This window comes from Jatropha curcas, chromosome 2 (assembly GCF_041381405.1).
Source record: "Jatropha curcas cultivar XTBG-Jc1 chromosome 2, XTBG_Jcur_1.0, whole genome shotgun sequence".
NCBI lineage: Eukaryota > Viridiplantae > Streptophyta > Magnoliopsida > Malpighiales > Euphorbiaceae > Jatropha > Jatropha curcas.
The window spans coordinates 9,554,215-9,570,383 of record NC_143152.1 but is presented as its reverse complement, the minus strand read 5'-3'; the positions used below and the strand labels follow the sequence as shown (position 1 = coordinate 9,570,383).

At 34.1% G+C, this 16,169-nt stretch overlaps 1 non-coding gene and 1 pseudogene across 1 annotated transcript; one reads left to right on the top strand and one right to left on the bottom strand.

Annotated features, from left to right (window-relative positions):
- Window positions 1–1,317: 1,317 nt before the first annotated feature.
- On the bottom strand, window positions 1,318–2,431 carry LOC149498214 (uncharacterized; annotated as a pseudogene).
- A 7,991-nt stretch (window positions 2,432–10,422) lies between these two features.
- LOC119369311 (small nucleolar RNA R71) lies at window positions 10,423–10,529 on the top strand. Its single transcript, XR_005176992.2, has one exon. It is a non-coding gene; the product is annotated as a small nucleolar RNA R71 (small nucleolar RNA).
- Window positions 10,530–16,169: the final 5,640 nt, after the last annotated feature.

Here is a 16,169-nt window from a genome sequence, read left to right as displayed (position 1 = left end):
TCTCCGACTAGCAGTAGCGATCGGGATTCCTATCCTTGTCCCTGGGCAAATAGGAAAATCGAGTTTAAAAATTAAGCACAATCTTTTATTTAAGCAACTATAAATGGGTTTAATTAACTAGTTTTTGGTAATTTCAACAATTGTAATGCACGGATGGTTGCCTGGGTCAGAAAACTCCAAGAAATTAATTCAGTTGTTGCCTTTGAGTTGAACCGTAGTCATGAGCGGTCCGATTCGACGGTTTTTACCCAATTTTTACCTGTTCTTATCCGGTTTGTTGACTCCCCATTTTAGGTATTCAACCCGGATCGGACTAGGGTTCGGTTTCAATTAAACCGGTCCGACCGGCGGGTCTGATCCGATTTTCAGAACCATGCTATATATCAATTTTCTATTTAGAATTAGATTAAACTCCCTCATAAAATTTAGGTTCAAATATGAAATTAACACAGCCAGTCAAAATTAAATTATTTTTATTTTCCAACCAATAAAATTAAATTCTTCAATAATATTTTTGTTAATCTACAAACTTAACCAGGGCATTTTAGAAATTCAGTATTTCTTATTCGTACTTTTATATATACTAGTATTTTTTATAACATTTTTATAACGTGCGATATATGTTGACTATGCTTGTTATATACTTATTTTTATACTTTTTTAATTTTTTATTTATATATTATTAAAACATAAATTTTTATTTAGATTAAAATAAAGATAAGTGGCAAGTTTATTTATATTACACGTTGCCATATAATTTGTTTGTAATGCTACTTTTTATGTACTTAATTCTGCTTTTATATAATAAAGTGGTCTCAAACTGAATTGATAACTATAATCATTTTGGCTACAATAGCAGTATTACTTAGCCAAGGAATATATGATTACACACAAATTCTTAAAACTCCAAAAAGTGCCCAAAAATAGAAATATTTAGTTCTTTTTTTTTTTTTCAGTTTCTTAAACATTAATTTCCAGTTTTGAAAATCGAACCAAACAGTCGGTTCAACAGATTCAATCGGACCATCCTGTTCAATCGGTTTAATAAAAAATCAAACTGTGATCTGGCCCGAGTTGAACATTTAAACCGGAAGTTAAAAAACCGGATAAGAACCGGTAAAAAAAAGTGAAAACCGGGCAAAAACCGGTGAACCGGACCAGTTGTTACTACCCGATTCAAATTCAAAAAAAAAGTCACTTTTCCTGTTGCTTTCTCTAAGCTTTCTGCTTCTCTTTTCCGTCAATTTTTATGTCCCAGAAGATGAGAAGATAGAGAAAAATTTTAGCTAAATATTTTGCTTGATTTTGAATAAGAAACTAATGGCTTAATGGATCTATTTTCAATATCCACATCTCTATAATTTGTTCATCAAGAGGATTCTCCTTCACATAATATGGCACATCATCAGCCTCTGTTATGCCATCCAAGAACAACCGCAGCTTGCCATTAGGACCTATATATTCACAGAGAAGTAACTTTAACTATTAGTACAAGAAAAAATATGCAGGAAATACGTTTTTTTTTTTTTTTTTTAACAAAATTAACCATTATCTCTTACCCAAAACATTATCATTAGCCTGTTTTGAATTGTACTCAGGGATGAATATAGCTGAGTTAGGTGGATTTAGAAGTGACTTGTAAGGCTCATCATCTATTAATAAAGTATTTGATGATGAATATTTTCCTGAATACTTATCCCACAAATTTTCCATTTCTTTAAAAAAGATTGGTTTGTGCCTGTCATTTGAAGTCTTGAATCCAGAATCAGTGCAGTACTTTTGGTCCTGCAAATCAAGAAAAGCTCAATCCAATCATATATTTAGGTGGTTAATATATATTTTTTTGGCATAGCATTTCATATAATATATATCAGTGGCAGATAGCACATACCCAAGCAAAAGAAGTTTGCTTTTCGAACTTACATGACAAACTCCAGGGCATTATTCAAGTTCTTTCTGTTTAATTTTCAAGAAATGAAGCAAAACCAGTTATTTAAAAGAGATCAAAACACAATATATTAGGGAGGGTGTGAAGGTAAATCCACTAACTCTATCACAGTCGACCAAATTCCAACTTCAAATCTTTCAAAACAAAATTTCAGGAAATCTTCACAATGGGGTCTCTTGTAAACTGAAGAGAAGAGAAGAGAAGCGAAGAGAAGGAATTAATAAGCACTAAATATGTTAAAATTAACATAATCAATTGAAAAAAAAGAATAAACTTGCAATATTCACATTTAGGCCCGTATTTGTTGGATACCCTGCCCCTGTAGTACAAGACTCCTGGAGAAAGTACAAGAAGCTTTTTCTTGGGGCCAATATTCATCTTTTTTTCTAAACTTTTACGAAGAAAATCTACTTGTGTATCACTATCACTGTCATTATAGTAACAAACAGACTTTTGCTTCAGGTCGACAATACTTTCATCCATTATTTCTTGGCTGTTCTCTAAACCCTAAATATTTGTTAGTCAATTGGAGAACTGTTGTTTTACATGCTTATATATGCGTTTTATGGGGCTTCAACTCTTGAGCTTCTCTTATAAGTATTAATTAGTAGTGTTAGTTAATTAAGCAATTTGTTTTTTTCCAAAGATTTCTGGAGGAGATAAATGAACATTTTGGCTTTCACATTTAATTTTTCAAAATTCGAAACGTCTAATACCCAACTCAACTTTTCTTGTATGATTTGATTCGACTCGACGAATTTAATGATTGCAGCGTAGTACAAAGTCTAATGTCCAAAGGATTTGGGGAGCCACAAATGTTGGAGTGACGGAAATAGGAGGCTTGGACAAACCCAATAAGAGGTAATATGAGAAGCTAAAATCCACATATATGACTCGTTTTCAAAAGCCCAGTTAATTTAGTCCTCTACAACTAATCAAAACTAAAAAGAGACATTATATTTGCAGAGATTTTTATTTTCTCGTAGCTTCGGATTAAGGTGTCGTATCAACAGTAAACGACTGAGTTTCTTTTTATTTTAAGCCAAGTGTATATTGTTACTTTCATCCCTTTGAGTGGAATTACAAGAGGGATAAATTGGAAGAGTGGGAATAGACCCACCCAAGTCAAAATTAGATGTGTAAATTTATTACACGTCAGAGTCCTTGGAAAAAGTTTTGAATTGTTACTTTTTAATCTCAATATCAGCAATGACATTATTAATACGATTGTTTTAATCATTTCATTCACTAGTGTTGAAAGGGAGTGAAAAATTGAAAGAGTAATGCTAAATGGATCATTTTGATCCGGATCAAATTCTGCGTTTCCATTTAAATTATCGTAATTGCCCTTCTCAATTTTTTGAGGCTTTCATTCTTCCTCTTTACAAGCATTAAATGTATTGTTTCAATGAGTGCATTGAGTTTTGTGAGTTAATAATGATAAAGAACGCGCATGTACTTTCTTATTTTCTAGGTTGTATATCACTTGTCCCTTCCCTTTATTCATCTCGTTCTATCTTAACATAGAAAAATGAAAATTAAAAACAATCTTTGGAATAAGAAGCATTAACCAGAAATCTTTCATGCAACTCTCGAGTCCAAGTTCCAAATGAGAAACAATCAACATTATATCATATTAGAATGAAAATTTTGTATGCCTAAAAATGAAAATTTATAATACTTTTCGATAAGGACTAAAAATGAAAATTTTGTATGCCTAAAACCTAATAATAAGAAGATGTTAGAATTTAATTTCATTAGTATAAAAAACTATCTTTATAGTATTATGATTTTTTTATTATAATTAACAATAAAATTAATGCATATCATTTGGATTGTGTATATAAAATATAATGCAAGGATAATTTCACACAGAAAAATGAGTGATTTAATATCACACCGAATGTGCAAAAAAAATTAATTTTAGTTTATTTATACATGTAAGTAAATTAATTTGTTACATCATGCTGCTAAGTTATAACCAATTAATTTGCATTTTTTAATTTTGATTGGCGATTCTTTTTAATATTTTTAATTATTTCGGTCATTATAGTCGGTGTTAAAATTAAAAAGCTCTCATTTTTCGTTTCTTGCGAAGAAAAAAAATTTTTCTCTTAGGCTTTATATGTTTCCGTAAAATAACTTGCAGGAAAATATTTTCCACATTTCTCAGTTGTTTGGGGCGTTCAGAAAAATAAGTCAACGGAAAATATTTTCCTGGTCAAAGAAAAATTAAGTCATTTTCAAGAAAATGACTTCTCATTTTTAAGAGCGTAAAACATTTTTCGAAATTTGACAAACTTATTACAACCTTATAAATTCATATTTTATTAATTTATTAATTATTGGTATCCACTACCACCACCACTGGCTACCGTCGAACACCACCACAGGCAACGACGACTTTCATAATTTACCATTTTTTTCTGCATTATTCTTATATTTAACAATAAAATTTTTAAAATACGAAATTTATATTATTAGTTTTATTTTTATGATCTTATGAGCTAAAAGTTTTAATATTTTTAACTAATTTTTAAATTACAACCAAACAACGGAAAATAGGTCATTTGGAAAATTTTTTCAATGAATGTTTTCAAGATGTTCCAAAAATAAGTTATTTTCCGGAAACAAATGGAGCCTTAGATTAATATTAAAAGTACTTTTCATATTATCTTTTATCTTTATACCCAAAAATATTTACATATAGAATTTTTTTTTTTTTTTTTTTTGCGATAAATTGAAAGACCATTTTATTGACCTTCAAGCCTTAATAGATAAATACATAAGGGTGGATGAGTAGACCAAACCACTTGGTCTGTCAAACTAGTGACCGCTCTTGCTAAATTATGAGCCACACCATTAGCAGACCTGCTAATAAACTCAAGACTCATATCTCGTAACAGTCCTGAATAATTAAACTGAAAGTAGAGTTATCACTATAACTAGGATTAGTAATAACTCGAACATAAGGTTGAGCATCTTAGAGCTTCTCATATTGTCATGGCTCAACAACATGTGCTTCATGATTTCCTTGAACAGAAACTTCCAAGGCCTGAATAAAATCACCACCGGTGTCCCGTGCTACACAACCAATACCCACATAATTTCCATTGAAAGTTGCACCATCTAGATTGACCTTGATAACACCTGCAGAAGGTTTCGACCAAGAAGCAATACCTGTAGAATTTTCAACCCGTGGATGATGATCCTTAGCATTCAACCAATCTGTTAACAAGTACTTTGCCTTGTGATAGACTTGATTTGGACGCATCCAAACCTGCTTCCAAACAGCTGCACTGCGTGCCTCCCATAAGGCCCATAACATCATTATCATCATTTACAAAACCTCACCCGAATAATTCTCAACACAGCAGGCAAACCAATCCTGAAAATTTGGACCTGTTGGGGTTCGATAACCCACATCAGACGTCAACCAACAGTCCTTTGCACGGACAAAGAACAAACAGGTGCAACTTAGTTTCATCACTACCATGGCAGAAAACACAAGATCCCTGAACTGGAATTTGTCGACGTTGTAAAGCCGAAATTAGACGAACAGCAGAGTTGCAGACTCGCCACGCCAAATTCAGACATTTTGGTGGAGTAGAAATGTGCTAAAATTTTAGCCACAGTAGCCTATATTGCTGCTGCATATTTGTGATAGGAATAGAGGTCAAATGCCGATAGGCACTCTTCACAGAATAGTTACCCTTCTTGTTGAACCTCCAACTCCATTCATCATTCACACAATGACAGCTTAGAGGAATGGAAGCAATGGTAGCAACATTTTCAACGTTAAACACATGCAAAATAACATCTAACCTCCACCGAAAATTGCCAATTAAATCCGAAACAAGGAACATATCACAATCAACTATTCTTGGAGTCAAAATTTTCATAGATGACTTAGATGGTAGCCAAGTATCCTCTTATATTAGAATAGATGAGCCGTTTCCAACTCTCTTACAAGATCCCTCCTTAATTAAAGTTTGACTCTCCCATATACTACGCCATAGGAAGCTAGGATTATTCTCTAACTGTGAATCAAGAAAATTAACATTCGGGTAGTATTTGGCTTTAAGTAACTTAGCCACTGCAGAGGAAGGATTCGTCAATAATTTCCAAGCGTGTTTGCCCACCATTGCCAGATTAAATTCCTTGAGCTTCTTAAAACCAAGACCACCAAAACATTTCGGTCTACACTTCCTAACCCAGCTCATCCAGTTTATGCCTTTTTCATTATTCGACTCTCTACCCCACCAATAATTACTCATTAGGCGTTGAAGCTCACAACAAAAGGTTTGGATAACAAAAAGAGATTCATAACATAATTTGAAGTGCTTGTATCACAGTCTTAAGCATAACCTCCTTATCGGCACACGATAGACAATGACGCTTCCATGAATTCAACTTCTGCCATAGCTCTCTTTAATAAAATCGAATACTTCTTTTTTATTCAAACTCACACGAGTGGGCAAACCCAAATAAGTACCCAAGTTAGCCTTTTCCTCAACACCCACAGCCCCACATATTTGAAGTCTCAAAGCTACACTAACATTCTTTGAAAAACAAAGAGAAGACTTGTTCATATTGATTTGTGGACGTGAAGCTGAAGCATAAATCTCAATGACTTCTTTAACCACCTTGGCCTCATTGTTTACCGCCTGAAAAAACCAACAAACTGCTATCTGCAAAAAATAAATGATGAATAGATGGCTCAACACGCGCTAATGAACAACCATGCCACAAATTCGATGAGACCTTAGCCTGAATAAGACGAGACAAACCTTCACCACACAAAATAAACAAGTAAGGTGAGATCGGATCTCCCCGTCTAACTCCCCTTGAAGGAATGATAGGACCTAAATACTGACCCTGATGAAGAATCTAGTATTTGACAGTAGAAACACAACCCATTACCAAACTTATCCACTGTTGATCAAAACCCATCTTACTAAGCATAGCAAAAATTTAGTTCTACTCAAGCCGATCATAAGCTTTTGAAATATCCATTTTAAGAGTTGCAAAACCTTCCTCCCCCCATCGTTTACTCAGGAAAAAATGTATCAACTTATACGCAATAATACTATTATCCTAAATACTACAACTAGGCATAAAAGCACATTGAGTAGGTGAAATAATACCAGGCAAAATTCTCCTTAATTTATTAGAAATAGCCTTGCTCATAATCTTATAAACAACATTACACAAAGCAGTAGGCCTTAAATCTCCCATAGACTCAGGAATCGATTTCTTTGGAATAAGAACTAACAAGGTATTAATCAACCAAGAAGGGAAAATAACTTGTTGCAGATATTGGATGCAAGCTGCCGAAATAGCAGGACCAATAATGTCCCAATGATTCTGATAAAATGACGGATTGAAGTCATCCATACTAGGAGCCTTATTAGGCTGCATACTGAAAACAGCAGATTTAATCTCTTCAACCATGTACGGAGCTAATAAATCAGAATTCATCTCTGATGTAATGTGAACAGAGACATGATCAACCACTTGATCAACCGAACCTGGCTAGATGTAAAAATGTCAGCAAAATAAAAAGTAATTAAAGATTCTAACCTATTAGCATCCTCAACCCAAGAGCCAATCGTATCTTTCAAATGCAAAACCTGGTTTTTTCTTTCTGAGATTTGTAGCCGCCAAATGAAAAAACCTGGTATTTCGATCTCCTTCTTTAAGATAGAATGTCTTCGCACGTTGCTTTCACTTGATTTCCTGCTCATCCAACAAAGAATTAAATTTCGCCTTGGCTTCCAAGAAACGATTAACATCAGCCAAACCCCGAGATCCCTGCAATTCTTTCATGGTTCGACGGCATTCTGCAAGTTCCAATTTGTGGCTATTTCTCAAATCTGAACCCCAGGAAGATAACGCATCACTGCACAACTTCAATCGATTGGGCAAATCAAGACTAATTCTATCGTTCCATGTGTTCTGCACCAAGCTACGACACATTGGATCACGAATCCAACAATTTTGGAACCTGAAACGTTTAGCTACAGTCCTTGCTAAATACTTTCGAACCTCCAAAAATAAGGGCAAGTGGTCAGAAGAAGTTGTATCAAGAGTGTATGCTTGGGCCATGGGAAAAGAAATTAGCCGATTATCAAAAACCAAAATCCGATCAAGTTTTGATTCCATTAAATTTTTGGATTCTTGACCATGCTCCCATGTGTACGGATAGCCCCCCATCGGTAAATCATGTAAACCAACATCAATAACAAATTGACGGAAACCATCAATCAAATTATGTGGCTGCCTTCTACCTCCTTTCTTTTCATAATGGTGTAAAACATCATTAAAATCACCTAAGTAGACCATATGTAAGTTACTGCATCCCATTAAATTTTGGAGCAATGTCTATGATTCACAGTGTCTAGCTTTATCAGGATGGCTATAAAAACCCGTTAAACGCCAAGTGCCAATAAAAGGTCACCTGAGATTTGAAGAGCTCATTAAATAACCACGGTTTACAATGAGAGATAATGGAGCATTAATTGCTACAATTTTCCAATTTCCATTATGCAATTATTTCTCTCCCAAAATTCCTTCCAAATTGATGAAGGATAAATTAGTCTTTAAATATTACCATTTATTGCACTTAGTGGATTTGATCTGGATCAAATTCATCCAAATAACATTTTTGAAATTGAAAATATCAATGCTTACTTTTTTTTTTTTTTTTGAAAAAATATGACTCATTAATAATGATACTATCAAATATTACAAATACTAGATCAAAAATAAAAAATTACAGCGTTCGTTTACCTTTAACAAATCAATAAATTGTCTTAACTATTTATACAAAGATAATAATAAAAGTAATTACTGACTGTAATTACTCTTTTGCACTTTATATTTACTAACTATACGATTAATGAAAACATATAATTAAATTAATTTTACTTTTGATATGTTTTCCACACATTCATCAACAACATCAATTCAAAAATAATCACTATAGTCCATAGGAAGTTTACATGATTTAAGAACATCAAAGACTATTTCTTCCTATCCAACCCTTAAAGTTAACTTATCTTCATAAACATTAATTAATGCTCTTGCAGTTGCAAGAAAAGGCCTCCCAAGGATTAAAGATCCTTCCCTGTCTTCATCAATATCAAGAATAACAAAATCAACAGGGAAGATGAATGTACCTACCTTTACAAGCACATCTTCTACAATTCCTCCTGTATATTTGATCGATCGATCTGCTAATTGTAGAGACATCCTTATTGGTTTGAGTTCGCTCATACCTAGCATCTTAAAAACTTTGTAAGATATAAGATTAATGCTCACCTAAATCTGCCAAAACTTTTTCAAAATCGAGATTACCAATATTGCAAGGGATAGAAAAACTTCATGGATCCTTTAACTTTGGAGGCAATTTGTTTTGAATAATTGCACTGCACTCCTCAGTTAACATTACTGTTCCTTGATCATCGATTTTTCGTTTCTTGCTCAGGATATCTTTTAGGAATTTTGCATAGCTAGGCATTTAAGCAAGAGCTTCAGCAAAAGGAATGTTGATTTGAAGCTTTTTGAATACATCCAGAAACTTTAGGAAGCTCTTGTCATCTTGTGCTTTCTTCAACCTTTGTGGAAAAGGGACAAGTGGAACATAGGGTTTTACTTCTTCTCGCTCTTCTAGGTCAATGATGGGAACCTTTTTCTGCTCTTCCACTTTCTTTTCTTCCTTTGGTGGCTCTTCTAGCTGTTTGCCGCTTCTCAAGGTGATGGCTTGCACCTGCTCTTTAGGATTCTTTTCAGTGTTGCTAGGTAACGTACCTTGAGGTCGAGATGTCATCATGTTTGCAAATTGTCCTAGCTGAATCTCCAGATTTCTTATTGTCGCCTACTGGATTTTATGGTTTTCTCTAGTTTCGTTCATGAAATCCATGTGTGATTTAGAAAGGGCAGTGAGGAGATCATCATGAGATTTCTTCTCTTGAGGAAGGAAGCCTGGTGGTGCGTTCAAGGCATTGTTAGGATTTCCATAGGATAGATTAGGATGGTTTCTCAATCTATTGTCATATGAATTGGAGTATGGGTAATTTTTCCTTCCTTGATTCATCGCATAATTTACTTGCTCCAAGGTTTGCGGATTCAAAGAATCGATCATGCATTCTCCAATCCCATGTTGTCCATTGCACCTATCACAAACTTGCATAATAGAATTTACAGGATTAGTAGTTAACAGGTCCAGTTTTCTTACCATGTTATCTACCTTACCATTAACTACTGTAATGGCATCTATTTCATAGACTCCTGCAGTTCTCTTCCTTTCGGTATTGTTTTGATAATGGCTGTTGCTTGCCATCTCCTCTATCAATTCATATGCCTCATCAATTCCCTTCTTCTCAAAGGATCCACCTGTAGCTGCATCTAAAGTGATTTTGATGTTAGGAGATAATGCATTATAGAAAGTTTGTACCTGTAACCACTTAGGCAAACTGTGATGTGGGCACTTTCTTAACAAGTCTTTGAATCTTTCCCAAGCTTCATACAAGCTTTCTTGATCATGATGAGCAAATGTCATTATCTCATTGCGCAGTTTTGTGGTTTTTGAAGAAGGAAAGAATTTTGCTAAGAACTTTTGGGCTAGCACCTAAATCTGATAGGTGTTAATTTTACAGTATTTTTAGTATAGTTTTTAATTAGAATTTTAGTAAATTTTATCACTTTGATTTATTTTTACTTCATTTTCAGTATAATTTTTGTTCAAAGCTTCCTTGAATCATAATCCACTTGATCTAAAAGAAATTTGCAGGGTTTTGGCATAGAAAAGAGCATTACAAAGCAAAATACTCAGGCTCTAGCACGCCTAGCCCATGCACTTTAGCACGCCCGTGCTAAAACTAAGGAAAATCAAGTGGAGAGTCAGGGGCGAGCACGGCTTGACCGTGCTAACTGGCACGCCCGTGTCCAAAAGAACCTCAGGGTGTGTTTGCCTAGCACGCCCATGATGAAATGTATCTTGGAAGGACAGAGCTTAGCACGCCTTAGCCGTGCTGAGGTGCACGCTCGTGCCACAAAGACTCTTCGGAGCGTGTTGCATAGCACGGCCCGTGCTCATCCATTCATAGTTCCAGACTCTAGCACGCCCTAGCCATGCTAGAGGGCACGCCCGTGCTTTGAAGGCAGAGCTGACTTGAACTAAAAACGCAAGCAAATCTTCTTCTCATATGGGCCCGCCTCGAATATTTTCCTAAACATGCTAAACAAGATCTAAATCTAATTAGGAAGAGGAAAGAGTCCTAACTAAGAAGAAATCCAAGGCCTAATCAGTTAAGATCTCCAAAGAAGATTTCATAATTGATAAGGATTCTATTTCCTAAACAGAGTCAGATTTTCCTCCAGGAGGCCTATATAAAGGGGGGAGCTAGTCATTGTACAAGCATCTCGAAATTTAGTATTTTTTCTACATAGTTCTCTCTCTCTAAAAGATTTCAAGCATCCAAGATTTGTTTCAAGATTCAAGGAAGCCATCCACATAGCTATTGCCTAGTTTTTATCTCTAAACTCACTGCTAACTTTTAATATATTTTAAACCTATAACCTTTTTAACGGTTAGCCGGTTATAAGTGGCTATCTGAACCATAGTTATTAAATTCGGCAGACCAGACAGGTCATTCTGGATAACTGATGAATCAGCTTAAAATCAGAGTTTTACATTCAAAACATTTAAAGAATAGAATCAGATTAAAACGGCTGATCATGGTTAAACAGTTCAATCCACCGATTGATTTAAACCATTTTTTCTATATTTTAATTATTTTTATATATTATAATTTTTTAAATTATAATTATTTAATTAAAATGTATTATTAATATTTTTATGATCCATTATTCAACCATTAAGCTATCGGTTAAACCATGACCCATTCACCCAGTCCTTTAGCCGGGTGACGTTTGGACCGGATTAAATAACACTGATTTGGACTAAAGTGAAATCACTGCTATTTGTAACTTCTTTCTCCTTGACGGCGTCATAGCGAGCAACCCATAATTAAGTCTCCCTTTTACAGACGTTATTGAAAAACCCTAAGCCCTCTTTCCTTTTATTCATTTTCTCTTCCGCCGAATAGAGTAACGAGACAAGAAAGAACTCGGCCCCAACTCCCAAGTCATCTAGTCGCTCCCCATCACACTCAAATGAAAGCATAGATAAAATCTTGCTATAACCGCGCTTGGTGAGTAAGGAATTTCTTTGATTTTGTTTCCAGTTCTCATTATAAAATCGAATTCAATGGTATAATATTTGTTCCCATATTTATGATTGTTTTGTTATTTTCAGTTGAAGTTATAAACTTGTGATTCCAATTGCACAGTATGAATCTGAGTGATGGCCTTTTGGATCATAAAATCAGAGTTGGTTTACAATATAGCTGTTGATTAATGAAATTTGGTGTGCTGTTGCCTTCAACTTTATTTTGCTTGTGAGAATTTTATTCAAATCGTTTCCATGAATGTTTTGGTGAAGGAATTCCTTGAAACTTTTGAAAGGAAAGGATGTTTTTCTTTGTTTTTGGGTTGGGGGGTTCAGTTAGTATAGTTCAGTTAGTATAGCTCAGATTTCGTTCAGTTAGTAGGGATTATATTAGTCAGTTCTAGAATTGTTTGGATTTTGTGAATGACAAAAGGCCATTGGATGTGGCAATTTTTATTCCCGTTGCTATTCTATTCCTATCTTCTGTTTTTCAATTATATGATAGTATTTTACAAAGAAAATAGAGAAAAGGTCATGGCCTGAATTTACATTAATTATTATGATTTTGCTGTTTCATGTGTTGAATTTCATGCCACGAAATTTATTCCCTTCTTTTTATAGTCTGTTATCATGTTCATATCGGACCTCTTTTTTCATGGGTTTATGATGCTAGGATTATATTTTTAGAACTTTTTGAATGGCTTTTTTGAATGAATATATTACATCATAAATCAAATGTTTTGTTATTCCAGAACTTGGGTGATCAATCACAATGCAGTCTAGTGAAGCCCCTTCTTCAATGGAAGTAGAAAAGGTTATAGATGAAACATCTTTGCCGACGAAGCCAAAGTTTGAGCCTTTGAAGGCTCATGAGATGTCTGATGGTCGAGTTCAATTTAGGAAGGTTTCGGTTCCACCACATAGGTATTCACCTCTCAAGAAAGCGTGGATGGATATTTAGACTCCTATATATGAGCAAATGAAGATTGATATCCGTATGAACCTCAAGGGTAGAAAGGTTGAATTCACATATTAGGATCTTTTCAAAACATTAAAATTGCTAGAGATTCTCTGTGCAGCCTCATTTTAGGGTCTCCTGCTGGAAAGGTATACTCGAAGCTTAAACAAGTTACTGCCAAATTGGCTGAGAGGTTCTGATAATTGTATTTGTCATTATAGCTCCATTTGAGATTTGATGTGCTGAATTTTTGTGATTTTAATTGTCATTTGCATTTTTGTCTTGGTGGCCTTGTTGCCACTTGCTGAAACGATTCATTATAAAGAATATCAATGCATCTGTTGTTTTCTGTTGCAATTAGAATTGATAATGCTTTCGATTCAGCGTCTTTTGTTTCAATTGTTGCTTCCATTACTACTACTCCTACTCTGATTACACTAAGGCCATGTTTGGTATGATGTAGTCAACCATATAATGGAATGAGGATTACATTACATGACTGGTTACATTGTTTGGTTAGATTTGTTCTGAATAATGTAATGTAATTGAGATTACATGTGTAATTTTCATTATTTAATTTGATGTAATATTAATTACATTAAAAAACACATGTATTGTCCATTACATCAAGTACATGTAATACCAATTACATCAAAGTTACTCCAATAAAAACTTTACCATTCAAGGACCACCATCACCACTATCGCTCCACCACCATCACCACAACACCACCACTACAATCATTGTTTAACCACTACTCCACCATCACCACCACCACTCCACCACCACCATTGCGCCACAACTCTCACCACCCTCACCACCACTATTGCTCGACCACCACCATCACTACCACCGTTCCACCACTTCTACCACCATCATTGCTCCACCACCTTAACCATCACCTCCACCACCGTGCCATTGCCACCACCACCACCGCACCATCACCCACATCGTTGCCTCAACCACCATCGCTACTCCACCACCGCAACCACCATTACTCCACCTCAGTCACCACCACTCTCACCACCATCGTTGCTCCACCACATCACCACCATCTCACCATCGCTCCACCACCATCACCATTGCTCCACCACCTCCATCTCAACTACCACCTCCACCTCAACCACCAATCACGCCACCATCAACACTCCACCCCCACCACCACCGCTCTATCACCTCAACCACCATCGCTCCTCCACATCAACCACCACCATTGCTCCATCACATCACCACCTTAACCACCACCATCGGTTCACCACCATCATCACTGCTCCACTGCCTCTACCTCAGCCACCTCCACCACCTTAACCACCATCACCACCACCACAACCATCACTTCGCACGCCACCACCTCAATCACTCTACCACCACAACCACTACATAATAAAAATTATATTTTTGTGTTTAATATGCAACACAAGATAAAATTATATTTTATTATTTTATTTTATTATAGGAATGAACAGAATAAAATGAAAAATCACTAAAAACATCAAAATACCCAAAATTTTATATTGTAATTTAATTTACTCAATGAAAATATATGAAAAAAGTTAATTTTTAATGACTTAATTAACTTTTATTTTGTTACATTACATTCGGGGTGAGCAAATTCGGTCGATTTGATTAAATTGATTAGTAAGGTCAATTCAGTTACTTCGATTAGTTCAATTAATTCAGTCAATTTGATTCGATGAATAAACGTTCGGTCAAAAGTTCGATTAAAGAAAATTAAAATTCTGGTGATCGGTTAAAAATTAATTTAACCAAATTAATCAACTCTCAAAACTACGTCGTCTTGGTTAAGTAGATAATAAAATTCAAAATTAAAAATATTTCAGTTTTTATTTTGATTAAGTAGTAATTAATAACTTCGGTTAATTTTTATTTCGGTTAGAGTCGGTTAATTATATATTTCAATTAAATCCGGTCGGCTAATTAAGTTTTTATTTTCTTTAACTTTGGTTCTCAGCCAAATAATTTGGTTAAGTTCGGTTAAAAAAATTAATTTGGTTAAGTAAAACAAATTTGATTAATTTATTTCGGTTAAAAATTTTACTCAAATTGACCGAATTGACCAAATGATCATTCCTAAATTACATTTTTTTCGGCTTACCTTCTTTTTATTTTTTTTTTTCAAATAAATTTATGAATCTAAATAATCTTTAATAGCTTAATATAATGAATAGTTTTTAATTCAGATATTTTTTTTTATTTTAATAATGACGTAGTGGAGTGGTGTTTGAGGTGGTGGTGGTATGGTGGTTGTGGTGGTGGTAGTGGTGATTGGTGGTTATGATGGTGGTGGTGGGGGCGGTGTGATTGGTGGGAGTAGTGTTTTAATTACATCACATTATATATTTACAAACAACATAAAAATAGAATGGTGATTATATTCCATAAATTTTATCTATTATATTACCAAACATAGTAATGAAATCTTAATTCAATATGTTTTTTTTATATTCCATTCTATTATATTTTTTATGGCATTATATCTTTGATTATATTACATTGCATTATACCAACCAAACATAGCCTCTGAATAGATTAAAATATGCATTGTGTTTTACCTAATATATCCTCATATTTATGAATTCAGCCTATTTTGGCATTTTTTTTTTTATTTTTCATAGGACAATACTCTTTGTTCTCTCAAAAATTTTAATCTAGATATAATCCTCATTTACATCTTTTGACTAATAATTTCAATTTATGGAAATTTCTTTCTTCATTAGGTATTGGAATTCTTTTTACAAATCTCATGTTGTTTCCTGCAATTTTAAATATATAATTTTAAAATATGGATGTTGACGTGACAAATGTAACATTTTATCTTTTTCTTATTACAATTAATCTTTTTTTAAAAAAATTTAATAAGCATTAAGTTTTTTTCATTAAATAATGAGTTACAAAATAATGAAATCTAATGGAGTTATAATGGATTCCATTATAATTGATATTTTGTTTTGCATTTAATAAACATTAAATTTTTTTTAATAAATAATAGAATCATAAAACTAATGGAT